The following is a 14,032-nucleotide window of genomic DNA, read 5'->3' on the forward strand; positions in this document are numbered from 1 at the left end:
CGCTGTTCAGGCCGCGGTGCCGTCCACTTTGAACCCCGGTCTTTTTCGGTCTCTGGGCTTGCGGTTGAGCCACGGAGCCCTCAATCTGCACTGGCGTTTTGCTTTTCCACAAGGCAGGAGGAGGGTGCACCGTTCCCGGCGGCACTGCAATACCGGGTCGATGCGTGGAGTGAACGGAGCGAGCCCCTTTTTCAGCTCCCGGTGCTAAAAATCCCTTTAATATGTTGTTCCCTTATAGGGGACGTATCAGATATTAAACTGATAAGAACAGATACTACACTTGATCTTAGCCAAAAGGCCGAGAAGCGATGACCACCCAGCCCCTTGCTGCCCCACCCCACCTCCCGGAACAGTCCTCACCGGCCGCGGTGAAGCCGTTTCAACTGCGCACCAGAGGGGGCCGCTGCTTAGCACCTCTGCCCAAGGGCTCCATGGCTGGGCTCTGAGCCCACTTGAAGGACAGCTGCTTTGCTTTGCTTTGCTTTTCACAAGTGCGCAAGGCTCAGCCAAAGGGCAAAGCCTGCCAAAAATGGGTTCAACTCATTGGTGTTCCTCTCCACGGAAGTCTTTAGTAAAAGGCGAAAGACTTGTGCGCTTTGAAGAGAAACCCGAGTAAGTACAGCCCCTCTCCTCCGCGCCAGCCAAGATGTCTGTCGTCCCAGTCCCCGGCCTCACGGTAAGCCCGGCTTGGCTTAGCGTGCGCCAAACTCCCGGGCCACGCCCCTGCCCCTGCCCCTGGCCCCCAACACCCCCGACACTCTCACAGGCTCTATACAGGCAGTGGCTTCGCGGATAGGATGAGTCCCGGCTGTAGGGCGCAGGCTACCGAGCACCAGGGAGACTCAGGCGCCTCCAGACTCTCGCTGAGGACGGGCTGAAAACCCGGAAGGAAAACAGCCGGCACACTCAAAGGGGCATATAGGACCGCTCAAAATGGGGCAATATTCCCTCTCTGTCTGACTGTCCAAAGTGCAAACCTGGCTGCATTTTTGTCAGGCTTTGTCTTGCTCCTCTTTCCGTTCCGTTCCGTTCCGAGCCGCGCTCCCTCCCCCTCCCCAGCCGTCAAGGCTCAAATGCAGTAGTTTCAGAGCGCGAGTCCGCAGGGACGCCAGCGAGCCAAGGCGGCGTTAAGGACGCTGTTCAGGCCGCGGTGCCGTCCACTTTGAACCCCGGTCTTTTTCGGTCTCCGGGCTTGCGGTTGAGCCACGGAGCCCTCAATCTGCACTGGCGTTTTGCTTTTCCACAAGGCAGGAGGAGGGTGCACCGTTCCCGGCGGCACTGCAATACCGGGTCGATGCGTGGAGTGAACGGAGCGAGCCCCTTTTTCAGCTCCCGGTGCTAAAAATCCCTTTAATATGTTGTCCCCTTATAGGGGACGTATCAGATATTAAACTGATAAGAACAGATACTACACTTGATCTTAGCCAAAAGGCCGAGAAGCGATGACCCCCCAGCCCCTTGCTGCCCCACCCCACCTCCCGGAACAGTCCTCACCGGCCGCGGTGAAGCCGTTTCAACTGCGCACCAGAGGGGGCCGCTGCTTAGCACCTCCGCCCAAGGGCTCCATGGCTGGGCTCTGAGCCCACTTGAAGGACAGCTGCTTTGCTTTGCTTTGCTTTTCACAAGTGCGCAAGGCTCAGCCAAAGGGCAAAGCCTGCCAAAAATGGGTTCAACTCATTGGTGTTCCTCTCCACGGAAGTCTTTAGTAAAAGGCGAAAGACTTGTGCGCTTTGAAGAGAAACCCGAGTAAGTACAGCCCCTCTCCTCCGCGCCAGCCAAGACCTCTGTCGTCCCAGTCCCCGGCCTCAGGGTAAGCCCGGCTTGGCTTAGCGTGCGCCAAACTCCCGGGCCACGCCCCTGCCCCTGCCCCTGGCCCCCAACACCCCCGACACTCTCACAGGCTCTATACAGGCAGTGGCTTCGCGGATAGGATGAGTCCCGGCTGTAGGGCGCAGGCTACCGAGCACCAGGGAGACTCAGGCGCCTCCAGACTCTCGCTGAGGATGGGCTGAAAACCCGGAAGGAAAACAGCCGGCACACTCAAAGGGGCATATAGGACCGCTCAAAATGGGGCAATATTCCCTCTCTGTCTGACTGTCCAAAGTGCAAACCTGGCTGCATTTTTGTCAGGCTTTGTCTTGCTCCTCTTTCCGTTCCGTTCCGAGCCGCGCTCCCTCCCCCTCCCCAGCCGTCAAGGCTCAAATGCAGTAGTTTCAGAGCGCGAGTCCGCAGGGACGCCAGCGAGCCAAGGCGGCGTTAAGGACGCTGTTCAGGCCGCGGTGCCGTCCACTTTGAACCCCGGTCTTTTTCGGTCTCCGGGCTTGCGGTTGAGCCACGGAGCCCTCAATCTGCACTGGCGTTTTGCTTTTCCACAAGGCAGGAGGAAGGTGCACCGTTCCCGGCGGCACTGCAATACCGGGTCGATGCGTGGAGTGAACGGAGCGAGCCCCTTTTTCAGCTCCCGGTGCTAAAAATCCCTTTAATATGTTGTCCCCTTATAGGGGACGTATCAGATATTAAACTGATAAGAACAGATACTACACTTGATCTTAGCCAAAAGGCCGAGAAGCGATGACCACCCAGCCCCTTGCTGCCCCACCCCACCTCCCGGAACAGTCCTCACCGGCCGCGGTGAAGCCGTTTCAACTGCGCACGAGAGGCGGCCGCTGCTTAGCACCTCTGCCCAAGGGCTCCATGGCTGGGCTCTGAGCCCACTTGAAGGACAGCTGCTTTGCTTTGCTTTGCTTTGCTTTGCTTTTCACAAGTGCGCAAGGCTCAGCCAAAGGGCAAAGCCTGCCAAAAATGGGTTCAACTCATTGGTGTTCCTCTCCACGGAAGTCTTTAGTAAAAGGCGAAAGACTTGTGCGCTTTGAAGAGAAACCCGAGTAAGTACAGCCCCTCTCCTCCGCGCCAGCCAAGATGTCTGTCGTCCCAGTCCCCGGCCTCACGGTAAGCCCGGCTTGGCTTAGCGTGCGCCAAACTCCCGGGCCACGCCCCTGCCCCTGCCCCTGGCCCCCAACACCCCCGACACTCTCACAGGCTCTATACAGGCAGTGGCTTCGCGGATAGGATGAGTCCCGGCTGTAGGGCGCAGGCTACCGAGCACCAGGGAGACTCAGGCGCCTCCAGACTCTCGCTGAGGACGGGCTGAAAACCCGGAAGGAAAACAGCCGGCACACTCAAAGGGGCATATAGGACCGCTCAAAATGGGGCAATATTCCCTCTCTGTCTGACTGTCCAAAGTGCAAACCTGGCTGCATTTTTGTCAGGCTTTGTCTTGCTCCTCTTTCCGTTCCGTTCCGTTCCGAGCCGCGCTCCCTCCCCAGCCGTCAAGGCTCAAATGCAGTAGTTTCAGAGCGCGAGTCCGCAGGGACGCCAGCGAGCCAAGGCGGCGTTAAGGACGCTGTTCAGGCCGCGGTGCCGTCCACTTTGAACCCCGGTCTTTTTCGGTCTCTGGGCTTGCGGTTGAGCCACGGAGCCCTCAATCTGCACTGGCGTTTTGCTTTTCCACAAGGCAGGAGGAGGGTGCACCGTTCCCGGCGGCACTGCAATACCGGGTCGATGCGTGGAGTGAACGGAGCGAGCCCCTTTTTCAGCTCCCGGTGCTAAAAATCCCTTTAATATGTTGTTCCCTTATAGGGGACGTATCAGATATTAAACTGATAAGAACAGATACTACACTTGATCTTAGCCAAAAGGCCGAGAAGCGATGACCACCCAGCCCCTTGCTGCCCCACCCCACCTCCCGGAACAGTCCTCACCGGCCGCGGTGAAGCCGTTTCAACTGCGCACCAGAGGGGGCCGCTGCTTAGCACCTCTGCCCAAGGGCTCCATGGCTGGGCTCTGAGCCCACTTGAAGGACAGCTGCTTTGCTTTGCTTTGCTTTTCACAAGTGCGCAAGGCTCAGCCAAAGGGCAAAGCCTGCCAAAAATGGGTTCAACTCATTGGTGTTCCTCTCCACGGAAGTCTTTAGTAAAAGGCGAAAGACTTGTGCGCTTTGAAGAGAAACCCGAGTAAGTACAGCCCCTCTCCTCCGCGCCAGCCAAGATGTCTGTCGTCCCAGTCCCCGGCCTCACGGTAAGCCCGGCTTGGCTTAGCGTGCGCCAAACTCCCGGGCCACGCCCCTGCCCCTGCCCCTGGCCCCCAACACCCCCGACACTCTCACAGGCTCTATACAGGCAGTGGCTTCGCGGATAGGATGAGTCCCGGCTGTAGGGCGCAGGCTACCGAGCACCAGGGAGACTCAGGCGCCTCCAGACTCTCGCTGAGGACGGGCTGAAAACCCGGAAGGAAAACAGCCGGCACACTCAAAGGGGCATATAGGACCGCTCAAAATGGGGCAATATTCCCTCTCTGTCTGACTGTCCAAAGTGCAAACCTGGCTGCATTTTTGTCAGGCTTTGTCTTGCTCCTCTTTCCGTTCCGTTCCGTTCCGAGCCGCGCTCCCTCCCCCTCCCCAGCCGTCAAGGCTCAAATGCAGTAGTTTCAGAGCGCGAGTCCGCAGGGACGCCAGCGAGCCAAGGCGGCGTTAAGGACGCTGTTCAGGCCGCGGTGCCGTCCACTTTGAACCCCGGTCTTTTTCGGTCTCCGGGCTTGCGGTTGAGCCACGGAGCCCTCAATCTGCACTGGCGTTTTGCTTTTCCACAAGGCAGGAGGAGGGTGCACCGTTCCCGGCGGCACTGCAATACCGGGTCGATGCGTGGAGTGAACGGAGCGAGCCCCTTTTTCAGCTCCCGGTGCTAAAAATCCCTTTAATATGTTGTCCCCTTATAGGGGACGTATCAGATATTAAACTGATAAGAACAGATACTACACTTGATCTTAGCCAAAAGGCCGAGAAGCGATGACCCCCCAGCCCCTTGCTGCCCCACCCCACCTCCCGGAACAGTCCTCACCGGCCGCGGTGAAGCCGTTTCAACTGCGCACCAGAGGGGGCCGCTGCTTAGCACCTCCGCCCAAGGGCTCCATGGCTGGGCTCTGAGCCCACTTGAAGGACAGCTGCTTTGCTTTGCTTTGCTTTTCACAAGTGCGCAAGGCTCAGCCAAAGGGCAAAGCCTGCCAAAAATGGGTTCAACTCATTGGTGTTCCTCTCCACGGAAGTCTTTAGTAAAAGGCGAAAGACTTGTGCGCTTTGAAGAGAAACCCGAGTAAGTACAGCCCCTCTCCTCCGCGCCAGCCAAGACCTCTGTCGTCCCAGTCCCCGGCCTCAGGGTAAGCCCGGCTTGGCTTAGCGTGCGCCAAACTCCCGGGCCACGCCCCTGCCCCTGCCCCTGGCCCCCAACACCCCCGACACTCTCACAGGCTCTATACAGGCAGTGGCTTCGCGGATAGGATGAGTCCCGGCTGTAGGGCGCAGGCTACCGAGCACCAGGGAGACTCAGGCGCCTCCAGACTCTCGCTGAGGATGGGCTGAAAACCCGGAAGGAAAACAGCCGGCACACTCAAAGGGGCATATAGGACCGCTCAAAATGGGGCAATATTCCCTCTCTGTCTGACTGTCCAAAGTGCAAACCTGGCTGCATTTTTGTCAGGCTTTGTCTTGCTCCTCTTTCCGTTCCGTTCCGAGCCGCGCTCCCTCCCCCTCCCCAGCCGTCAAGGCTCAAATGCAGTAGTTTCAGAGCGCGAGTCCGCAGGGACGCCAGCGAGCCAAGGCGGCGTTAAGGACGCTGTTCAGGCCGCGGTGCCGTCCACTTTGAACCCCGGTCTTTTTCGGTCTCCGGGCTTGCGGTTGAGCCACGGAGCCCTCAATCTGCACTGGCGTTTTGCTTTTCCACAAGGCAGGAGGAAGGTGCACCGTTCCCGGCGGCACTGCAATACCGGGTCGATGCGTGGAGTGAACGGAGCGAGCCCCTTTTTCAGCTCCCGGTGCTAAAAATCCCTTTAATATGTTGTCCCCTTATAGGGGACGTATCAGATATTAAACTGATAAGAACAGATACTACACTTGATCTTAGCCAAAAGGCCGAGAAGCGATGACCACCCAGCCCCTTGCTGCCCCACCCCACCTCCCGGAACAGTCCTCACCGGCCGCGGTGAAGCCGTTTCAACTGCGCACCAGAGGGGGCCGCTGCTTAGCACCTCTGCCCAAGGGCTCCATGGCTGGGCTCTGAGCCCACTTGAAGGACAGCTGCTTTGCTTTGCTTTGCTTTGCTTTGCTTTTCACAAGTGCGCAAGGCTCAGCCAAAGGGCAAAGCCTGCCAAAAATGGGTTCAACTCATTGGTGTTCCTCTCCACGGAAGTCTTTAGTAAAAGGCGAAAGACTTGTGCGCTTTGAAGAGAAACCCGAGTAAGTACAGCCCCTCTCCTCCGCGCCAGCCAAGATGTCTGTCGTCCCAGTCCCCGGCCTCACGGTAAGCCCGGCTTGGCTTAGCGTGCGCCAAACTCCCGGGCCACGCCCCTGCCCCTGCCCCTGGCCCCCAACACCCCCGACACTCTCACAGGCTCTATACAGGCAGTGGCTTCGCGGATAGGATGAGTCCCGGCTGTAGGGCGCAGGCTACCGAGCACCAGGGAGACTCAGGCGCCTCCAGACTCTCGCTGAGGACGGGCTGAAAACCCGGAAGGAAAACAGCCGGCACACTCAAAGGGGCATATAGGACCGCTCAAAATGGGGCAATATTCCCTCTCTGTCTGACTGTCCAAAGTGCAAACCTGGCTGCATTTTTGTCAGGCTTTGTCTTGCTCCTCTTTCCGTTCCGTTCCGTTCCGAGCCGCGCTCCCTCCCCCTCCCCAGCCGTCAAGGCTCAAATGCAGTAGTTTCAGAGCGCGAGTCCGCAGGGACGCCAGCGAGCCAAGGCGGCGTTAAGGACGCTGTTCAGGCCGCGGTGCCGTCCACTTTGAACCCCGGTCTTTTTCGGTCTCCGGGCTTGCGGTTGAGCCACGGAGCCCTCAATCTGCACTGGCGTTTTGCTTTTCCACAAGGCAGGAGGAGGGTGCACCGTTCCCGGCGGCACTGCAATACCGGGTCGATGCGTGGAGTGAACGGAGCGAGCCCCTTTTTCAGCTCCCGGTGCTAAAAATCCCTTTAATATGTTGTCCCCTTATAGGGGACGTATCAGATATTAAACTGATAAGAACAGATACTACACTTGATCTTAGCCAAAAGGCCGAGAAGCGATGACCCCCCAGCCCCTTGCTGCCCCACCCCACCTCCCGGAACAGTCCTCACCTGCCGCGGTGAAGCCGTTTCAACTGCGCACCAGAGGGGGCCGCTGCTTAGCACCTCCGCCCAAGGGCTCCATGGCTGGGCTCTGAGCCCACTTGAAGGACAGCTGCTTTGTTTTGCTTTGCTTTTCACAAGTGCGCAAGGCTCAGCCAAAGGGCAAAGCCTGCCAAAAATGGGTTCAACTCATTGGTGTTCCTCTCCACGGAAGTCTTTAGTAAAAGGCGAAAGACTTGTGCGCTTTGAAGAGAAACCCGAGTAAGTACAGCCCCTCTCCTCCGCGCCAGCCAAGACCTCTGTCGTCCCAGTCCCCGGCCTCAGGGTAAGCCCGGCTTGGCTTAGCGTGCGCCAAACTCCCGGGCCACGCCCCTGCCCCTGCCCCTGGCCCCCAACACCCCCGACACTCTCACAGGCTCTATACAGGCAGTGGCTTCGCGGATAGGATGAGTCCCGGCTGTAGGGCGCAGGCTACCGAGCACCAGGGAGACTCAGGCGCCTCCAGACTCTCGCTGAGGATGGGCTGAAAACCCGGAAGGAAAACAGCCGGCACACTCAAAGGGGCATATAGGACCGCTCAAAATGGGGCAATATTCCCTCTCTGTCTGACTGTCCAAAGTGCAAACCTGGCTGCATTTTTGTCAGGCTTTGTCTTGCTCCTCTTTCCGTTCCGTTCCGAGCCGCGCTCCCTCCCCCTCCCCAGCCGTCAAGGCTCAAATGCAGTAGTTTCAGAGCGCGAGTCCGCAGGGACGCCAGCGAGCCAAGGCGGCGTTAAGGACGCTGTTCAGGCTGCGGTGCCGTCCACTTTGAACCCCGGTCTTTTTCGGTCTCCGGGCTTGCGGTTGAGCCACGGAGCCCTCAATCTGCACTGGCGTTTTGCTTTTCCACAAGGCAGGAGGAAGGTGCACCGTTCCTGGCGGCACTGCAATACCGGGTCGATGCGTGGAGTGAACGGAGCGAGCCCCTTTTTCAGCTCCCGGTGCTAAAAATCCCTTTAATATGTTGTCCCCTTATAGGGGACGTATCAGATATTAAACTCATAAGAACAGATACTACACTTGATCTTAGCCAAAAGGCCGAGAAGCGATGACCACCCAGCCCCTTGCTGCCCCACCCCACCTCCCGGAACAGTCCTCACCGGCCGCGGTGAAGCCGTTTCAACTGCGCACGAGAGGCGGCCGCTGCTTAGCACCTCTGCCCAAGGGCTCCATGGCTGGGCTCTGAGCCCACTTGAAGGACAGCTGCTTTGCTTTGCTTTGCTTTGCTTTGCTTTTCACAAGTGCGCAAGGCTCAGCCAAAGGGCAAAGCCTGCCAAAAATGGGTTCAACTCATTGGTGTTCCTCTCCACGGAAGTCTTTAGTAAAAGGCGAAAGACTTGTGCGCTTTGAAGAGAAACCCGAGTAAGTACAGCCCCTCTCCTCCGCGCCAGCCAAGATGTCTGTCGTCCCAGTCCCCGGCCTCACGGTAAGCCCGGCTTGGCTTAGCGTGCGCCAAACTCCCGGGCCACGCCCCTGCCCCTGCCCCTGGCCCCCAACACCCCCGACACTCTCACAGGCTCTATACAGGCAGTGGCTTCGCGGATAGGATGAGTCCCGGCTGTAGGGCGCAGGCTACCGAGCACCAGGGAGACTCAGGCGCCTCCAGACTCTCGCTGAGGACGGGCTGAAAACCCGGAAGGAAAACAGCCGGCACACTCAAAGGGGCATATAGGACCGCTCAAAATGGGGCAATATTCCCTCTCTGTCTGACTGTCCAAAGTGCAAACCTGGCTGCATTTTTGTCAGGCTTTGTCTTGCTCCTCTTTCCGTTCCGTTCCGTTCCGAGCCGCGCTCCCTCCCCCTCCCCAGCCGTCAAGGCTCAAATGCAGTAGTTTCAGAGCGCGAGTCCGCAGGGACGCCAGCGAGCCAAGGCGGCGTTAAGGACGCTGTTCAGGCCGCGGTGCCGTCCACTTTGAACCCCGGTCTTTTTCGGTCTCCGGGCTTGCGGTTGAGCCACGGAGCCCTCAATCTGCACTGGCGTTTTGCTTTTCCACAAGGCAGGAGGAGGGTGCACCGTTCCCGGCGGCACTGCAATACCGGGTCGATGCGTGGAGTGAACGGAGCGAGCCCCTTTTTCAGCTCCCGGTGCTAAAAATCCCTTTAATATGTTGTCCCCTTATAGGGGACGTATCAGATATTAAACTGATAAGAACAGATACTACACTTGATCTTAGCCAAAAGGCCGAGAAGCGATGACCCCCCAGCCCCTTGCTGCCCCACCCCACCTCCCGGAACAGTCCTCACCGGCCGCGGTGAAGCCGTTTCAACTGCGCACCAGAGGGGGCCGCTGCTTAGCACCTCCGCCCAAGGGCTCCATGGCTGGGCTCTGAGCCCACTTGAAGGACAGCTGCTTTGCTTTGCTTTGCTTTTCACAAGTGCGCAAGGCTCAGCCAAAGGGCAAAGCCTGCCAAAAATGGGTTCAACTCATTGGTGTTCCTCTCCACGGAAGTCTTTAGTAAAAGGCGAAAGACTTGTGCGCTTTGAAGAGAAACCCGAGTAAGTACAGCCCCTCTCCTCCGCGCCAGCCAAGACCTCTGTCGTCCCAGTCCCCGGCCTCAGGGTAAGCCCGGCTTGGCTTAGCGTGCGCCAAACTCCCGGGCCACGCCCCTGCCCCTGCCCCTGGCCCCCAACACCCCCGACACTCTCACAGGCTCTATACAGGCAGTGGCTTCGCGGATAGGATGAGTCCCGGCTGTAGGGCGCAGGCTACCGAGCACCAGGGAGACTCAGGCGCCTCCAGACTCTCGCTGAGGATGGGCTGAAAACCCGGAAGGAAAACAGCCGGCACACTCAAAGGGGCATATAGGACCGCTCAAAATGGGGCAATATTCCCTCTCTGTCTGACTGTCCAAAGTGCAAACCTGGCTGCATTTTTGTCAGGCTTTGTCTTGCTCCTCTTTCCGTTCCGTTCCGAGCCGCGCTCCCTCCCCCTCCCCAGCCGTCAAGGCTCAAATGCAGTAGTTTCAGAGCGCGAGTCCGCAGGGACGCCAGCGAGCCAAGGCGGCGTTAAGGACGCTGTTCAGGCCGCGGTGCCGTCCACTTTGAACCCCGGTCTTTTTCGGTCTCCGGGCTTGCGGTTGAGCCACGGAGCCCTCAATCTGCACTGGCGTTTTGCTTTTCCACAAGGCAGGAGGAAGGTGCACCGTTCCCGGCGGCACTGCAATACCGGGTCGATGCGTGGAGTGAACGGAGCGAGCCCCTTTTTCAGCTCCCGGTGCTAAAAATCCCTTTAATATGTTGTCCCCTTATAGGGGACGTATCAGATATTAAACTGATAAGAACAGATACTACACTTGATCTTAGCCAAAAGGCCGAGAAGCGATGACCACCCAGCCCCTTGCTGCCCCACCCCACCTCCCGGAACAGTCCTCACCGGCCGCGGTGAAGCCGTTTCAACTGCGCACCAGAGGGGGCCGCTGCTTAGCACCTCTGCCCAAGGGCTCCATGGCTGGGCTCTGAGCCCACTTGAAGGACAGCTGCTTTGCTTTGCTTTGCTTTGCTTTGCTTTTCACAAGTGCGCAAGGCTCAGCCAAAGGGCAAAGCCTGCCAAAAATGGGTTCAACTCATTGGTGTTCCTCTCCACGGAAGTCTTTAGTAAAAGGCGAAAGACTTGTGCGCTTTGAAGAGAAACCCGAGTAAGTACAGCCCCTCTCCTCCGCGCCAGCCAAGATGTCTGTCGTCCCAGTCCCCGGCCTCACGGTAAGCCCGGCTTGGCTTAGCGTGCGCCAAACTCCCGGGCCACGCCCCTGCCCCTGCCCCTGGCCCCCAACACCCCCGACACTCTCACAGGCTCTATACAGGCAGTGGCTTCGCGGATAGGATGAGTCCCGGCTGTAGGGCGCAGGCTACCGAGCACCAGGGAGACTCAGGCGCCTCCAGACTCTCGCTGAGGACGGGCTGAAAACCCGGAAGGAAAACAGCCGGCACACTCAAAGGGGCATATAGGACCGCTCAAAATGGGGCAATATTCCCTCTCTGTCTGACTGTCCAAAGTGCAAACCTGGCTGCATTTTTGTCAGGCTTTGTCTTGCTCCTCTTTCCGTTCCGTTCCGTTCCGAGCCGCGCTCCCTCCCCCTCCCCAGCCGTCAAGGCTCAAATGCAGTAGTTTCAGAGCGCGAGTCCGCAGGGACGCCAGCGAGCCAAGGCGGCGTTAAGGACGCTGTTCAGGCCGCGGTGCCGTCCACTTTGAACCCCGGTCTTTTTCGGTCTCCGGGCTTGCGGTTGAGCCACGGAGCCCTCAATCTGCACTGGCGTTTTGCTTTTCCACAAGGCAGGAGGAGGGTGCACCGTTCCCGGCGGCACTGCAATACCGGGTCGATGCGTGGAGTGAACGGAGCGAGCCCCTTTTTCAGCTCCCGGTGCTAAAAATCCCTTTAATATGTTGTCCCCTTATAGGGGACGTATCAGATATTAAACTGATAAGAACAGATACTACACTTGATCTTAGCCAAAAGGCCGAGAAGCGATGACCCCCCAGCCCCTTGCTGCCCCACCCCACCTCCCGGAACAGTCCTCACCTGCCGCGGTGAAGCCGTTTCAACTGCGCACCAGAGGGGGCCGCTGCTTAGCACCTCCGCCCAAGGGCTCCATGGCTGGGCTCTGAGCCCACTTGAAGGACAGCTGCTTTGTTTTGCTTTGCTTTTCACAAGTGCGCAAGGCTCAGCCAAAGGGCAAAGCCTGCCAAAAATGGGTTCAACTCATTGGTGTTCCTCTCCACGGAAGTCTTTAGTAAAAGGCGAAAGACTTGTACGCTTTGAAGAGAAACCCGAGTAAGTACAGCCCCTCTCCTCCGCGCCAGCCAAGACCTCTGTCGTCCCAGTCCCCGGCCTCAGGGTAAGCCCGGCTTGGCTTAGCGTGCGCCAAACTCCCGGGCCACGCCCCTGCCCCTGCCCCTGGCCCCCAACACCCCCGACACTCTCACAGGCTCTATACAGGCAGTGGCTTCGCGGATAGGATGAGTCCCGGCTGTAGGGCGCAGGCTACCGAGCACCAGGGAGACTCAGGCGCCTCCAGACTCTCGCTGAGGATGGGCTGAAAACCCGGAAGGAAAACAGCCGGCACACTCAAAGGGGCATATAGGACCGCTCAAAATGGGGCAATATTCCCTCTCTGTCTGACTGTCCAAAGTGCAAACCTGGCTGCATTTTTGTCAGGCTTTGTCTTGCTCCTCTTTCCGTTCCGTTCCGAGCCGCGCTCCCTCCCCCTCCCCAGCCGTCAAGGCTCAAATGCAGTAGTTTCAGAGCGCGAGTCCGCAGGGACGCCAGCGAGCCAAGGCGGCGTTAAGGACGCTGTTCAGGCTGCGGTGCCGTCCACTTTGAACCCCGGTCTTTTTCGGTCTCCGGGCTTGCGGTTGAGCCACGGAGCCCTCAATCTGCACTGGCGTTTTGCTTTTCCACAAGGCAGGAGGAAGGTGCACCGTTCCTGGCGGCACTGCAATACCGGGTCGATGCGTGGAGTGAACGGAGCGAGCCCCTTTTTCAGCTCCCGGTGCTAAAAATCCCTTTAATATGTTGTCCCCTTATAGGGGACGTATCAGATATTAAACTGATAAGAACAGATACTACACTTGATCTTAGCCAAAAGGCCGAGAAGCGATGACCCCCCAGCCCCTTGCTGCCCCACCCCACCTCCCGGAACAGTCCTCACCGGCCGCGGTGAAGCCGTTTCAACTGCGCACCAGAGGGGGCCGCTGCTTAGCACCTCCGCCCAAGGGCTCCATGGCTGGGCTCTGAGCCCACTTGAAGGACAGCTGCTTTGCTTTGCTTTGCTTTGCTTTGCTTTTCACAAGTGCGCAAGGCTCAGCCAAAGGGCAAAGCCTGCCAAAAATGGGTTCAACGCATTGGTGTTCCTCTCCACGGAAGTCTTTAGTAAAAGGCGAAAGACTTGTGCGCTTTGAAGAGAAACCCGAGTAAGTACAGCCCCTCTCCTCCGCGCCAGCCAAGATGTCTGTCGTCCCAGTCCCCGGCCTCACGGTAAGCCCGGCTTGGCTTAGCGTGCGCCAAACTCCCGGGCCACGCCCCTGCCCCTGCCCCTGGCCCCCAACACCCCCGACACTCTCACAGGCTCTATACAGGCAGTGGCTTCGCGGATAGGATGAGTCCCGGCTGTAGGGCGCAGGCTACCGAGCACCAGGGAGACTCAGGCGCCTCCAGACTCTCGCTGAGGACGGGCTGAAAACCCGGAAGGAAAACAGCCGGCACACTCAAAGGGGCATATAGGACCGCTCAAAATGGGGCAATATTCCCTCTCTGTCTGACTGTCCAAAGTGCAAACCTGGCTGCATTTTTGTCAGGCTTTGTCTTGCTCCTCTTTCCGTTCCGTTCCGTTCCGAGCCGCGCTCCCTCCCCCTCCCCAGCCGTCAAGGCTCAAATGCAGTAGTTTCAGAGCGCGAGTCCACAGGGACGCCAGCGAGCCAAGGCGGCGTTAAGGACGCTGTTCAGGCCGCGGTGCCGTCCACTTTGAACCCCGGTCTTTTTCGGTCTCCGGGCTTGCGGTTGAGCCATGGAGCCCTCAATCTGCACTGGCGTTTTGCTTTTCCACAAGGCAGGAGGAGGGTGCACCGTTCCCGGCGGCACTGCAATACCGGGTCGATGCGTGGAGTGAACGGAGCGAGCCCCTTTTTCAGCTCCCGGTGCTAAAAATCCCTTTAATATGTTGTCCCCTTATAGGGGACGTATCAGATATTAAACTGATAAGAACAGATACTACACTTGATCTTAGCCAAAAGGCCGAGAAGCGATGACCCCCCAGCCCCTTGCTGCCCCACCCCACCTCCCGGAACAGTCCTCACCGGCCGCGGTGAAGCCGTTTCAACTGCGCACCAGAGGGGGCCGCT

At 58.6% G+C, this 14,032-nt stretch overlaps 25 non-coding genes across 25 annotated transcripts; all 25 read right to left on the reverse strand.

Moving 5' to 3' along the window:
- Positions 1 to 119: 119 nt before the first annotated feature.
- Positions 120 to 310, reverse strand: LOC146325960 (U2 spliceosomal RNA). Its single transcript, XR_014770912.1, has one exon. It is a non-coding gene; the product is annotated as a U2 spliceosomal RNA (small nuclear RNA).
- A 191-nt stretch (positions 311 to 501) lies between these two features.
- Positions 502 to 616, reverse strand: LOC146325961 (U5 spliceosomal RNA). Its single transcript, XR_014771016.1, has one exon. It is a non-coding gene; the product is annotated as a U5 spliceosomal RNA (small nuclear RNA).
- Positions 617 to 1,253: 637 nt separating this feature from the next.
- On the reverse strand, positions 1,254 to 1,444 carry LOC146325962 (U2 spliceosomal RNA). Its single transcript, XR_014770764.1, has one exon. It is a non-coding gene; the product is annotated as a U2 spliceosomal RNA (small nuclear RNA).
- Positions 1,445 to 1,635: 191 nt separating this feature from the next.
- LOC146325963 (U5 spliceosomal RNA) lies at positions 1,636 to 1,750 on the reverse strand. The gene has a single exon (XR_014771017.1). It is a non-coding gene; the product is annotated as a U5 spliceosomal RNA (small nuclear RNA).
- A 632-nt stretch (positions 1,751 to 2,382) lies between these two features.
- Positions 2,383 to 2,573, reverse strand: LOC146325964 (U2 spliceosomal RNA). The gene has a single exon (XR_014770857.1). It is a non-coding gene; the product is annotated as a U2 spliceosomal RNA (small nuclear RNA).
- Positions 2,574 to 2,774: 201 nt separating this feature from the next.
- Positions 2,775 to 2,889, reverse strand: LOC146325965 (U5 spliceosomal RNA). Its single transcript, XR_014771019.1, has one exon. It is a non-coding gene; the product is annotated as a U5 spliceosomal RNA (small nuclear RNA).
- Positions 2,890 to 3,520: 631 nt separating this feature from the next.
- On the reverse strand, positions 3,521 to 3,711 carry LOC146325966 (U2 spliceosomal RNA). The gene has a single exon (XR_014770913.1). It is a non-coding gene; the product is annotated as a U2 spliceosomal RNA (small nuclear RNA).
- Positions 3,712 to 3,902: 191 nt separating this feature from the next.
- On the reverse strand, positions 3,903 to 4,017 carry LOC146325967 (U5 spliceosomal RNA). Its single transcript, XR_014771020.1, has one exon. It is a non-coding gene; the product is annotated as a U5 spliceosomal RNA (small nuclear RNA).
- Positions 4,018 to 4,654: 637 nt separating this feature from the next.
- On the reverse strand, positions 4,655 to 4,845 carry LOC146325968 (U2 spliceosomal RNA). Its single transcript, XR_014770765.1, has one exon. It is a non-coding gene; the product is annotated as a U2 spliceosomal RNA (small nuclear RNA).
- Positions 4,846 to 5,036: 191 nt separating this feature from the next.
- Positions 5,037 to 5,151, reverse strand: LOC146325969 (U5 spliceosomal RNA). Its single transcript, XR_014771021.1, has one exon. It is a non-coding gene; the product is annotated as a U5 spliceosomal RNA (small nuclear RNA).
- A 632-nt stretch (positions 5,152 to 5,783) lies between these two features.
- Positions 5,784 to 5,974, reverse strand: LOC146325970 (U2 spliceosomal RNA). The gene has a single exon (XR_014770859.1). It is a non-coding gene; the product is annotated as a U2 spliceosomal RNA (small nuclear RNA).
- Positions 5,975 to 6,175: 201 nt separating this feature from the next.
- Positions 6,176 to 6,290, reverse strand: LOC146325971 (U5 spliceosomal RNA). Its single transcript, XR_014771022.1, has one exon. It is a non-coding gene; the product is annotated as a U5 spliceosomal RNA (small nuclear RNA).
- Positions 6,291 to 6,927: 637 nt separating this feature from the next.
- LOC146325972 (U2 spliceosomal RNA) lies at positions 6,928 to 7,118 on the reverse strand. Its single transcript, XR_014770766.1, has one exon. It is a non-coding gene; the product is annotated as a U2 spliceosomal RNA (small nuclear RNA).
- A 191-nt stretch (positions 7,119 to 7,309) lies between these two features.
- LOC146325973 (U5 spliceosomal RNA) lies at positions 7,310 to 7,424 on the reverse strand. The gene has a single exon (XR_014771023.1). It is a non-coding gene; the product is annotated as a U5 spliceosomal RNA (small nuclear RNA).
- Positions 7,425 to 8,056: 632 nt separating this feature from the next.
- On the reverse strand, positions 8,057 to 8,247 carry LOC146325974 (U2 spliceosomal RNA). Its single transcript, XR_014770920.1, has one exon. It is a non-coding gene; the product is annotated as a U2 spliceosomal RNA (small nuclear RNA).
- A 201-nt stretch (positions 8,248 to 8,448) lies between these two features.
- On the reverse strand, positions 8,449 to 8,563 carry LOC146325975 (U5 spliceosomal RNA). The gene has a single exon (XR_014771024.1). It is a non-coding gene; the product is annotated as a U5 spliceosomal RNA (small nuclear RNA).
- Positions 8,564 to 9,200: 637 nt separating this feature from the next.
- Positions 9,201 to 9,391, reverse strand: LOC146325976 (U2 spliceosomal RNA). Its single transcript, XR_014770767.1, has one exon. It is a non-coding gene; the product is annotated as a U2 spliceosomal RNA (small nuclear RNA).
- Positions 9,392 to 9,582: 191 nt separating this feature from the next.
- On the reverse strand, positions 9,583 to 9,697 carry LOC146325977 (U5 spliceosomal RNA). The gene has a single exon (XR_014771025.1). It is a non-coding gene; the product is annotated as a U5 spliceosomal RNA (small nuclear RNA).
- Positions 9,698 to 10,329: 632 nt separating this feature from the next.
- Positions 10,330 to 10,520, reverse strand: LOC146325978 (U2 spliceosomal RNA). The gene has a single exon (XR_014770860.1). It is a non-coding gene; the product is annotated as a U2 spliceosomal RNA (small nuclear RNA).
- Positions 10,521 to 10,721: 201 nt separating this feature from the next.
- LOC146325979 (U5 spliceosomal RNA) lies at positions 10,722 to 10,836 on the reverse strand. The gene has a single exon (XR_014771026.1). It is a non-coding gene; the product is annotated as a U5 spliceosomal RNA (small nuclear RNA).
- Positions 10,837 to 11,473: 637 nt separating this feature from the next.
- Positions 11,474 to 11,664, reverse strand: LOC146325980 (U2 spliceosomal RNA). The gene has a single exon (XR_014770768.1). It is a non-coding gene; the product is annotated as a U2 spliceosomal RNA (small nuclear RNA).
- A 191-nt stretch (positions 11,665 to 11,855) lies between these two features.
- LOC146325981 (U5 spliceosomal RNA) lies at positions 11,856 to 11,970 on the reverse strand. Its single transcript, XR_014770925.1, has one exon. It is a non-coding gene; the product is annotated as a U5 spliceosomal RNA (small nuclear RNA).
- A 632-nt stretch (positions 11,971 to 12,602) lies between these two features.
- On the reverse strand, positions 12,603 to 12,793 carry LOC146325982 (U2 spliceosomal RNA). Its single transcript, XR_014770907.1, has one exon. It is a non-coding gene; the product is annotated as a U2 spliceosomal RNA (small nuclear RNA).
- A 201-nt stretch (positions 12,794 to 12,994) lies between these two features.
- On the reverse strand, positions 12,995 to 13,109 carry LOC146325983 (U5 spliceosomal RNA). Its single transcript, XR_014771139.1, has one exon. It is a non-coding gene; the product is annotated as a U5 spliceosomal RNA (small nuclear RNA).
- Positions 13,110 to 13,746: 637 nt separating this feature from the next.
- LOC146325984 (U2 spliceosomal RNA) lies at positions 13,747 to 13,937 on the reverse strand. Its single transcript, XR_014770769.1, has one exon. It is a non-coding gene; the product is annotated as a U2 spliceosomal RNA (small nuclear RNA).
- Between the last annotated feature and the right edge of the window lie 95 nt (positions 13,938 to 14,032).

This window comes from Lutjanus erythropterus, chromosome 6, assembly GCF_056507025.1.
Source record: "Lutjanus erythropterus isolate fLutEry1 chromosome 6, fLutEry1.hap2, whole genome shotgun sequence".
Taxonomy (NCBI): Eukaryota; Metazoa; Chordata; class Actinopteri; order Lutjaniformes; family Lutjanidae; genus Lutjanus; species Lutjanus erythropterus.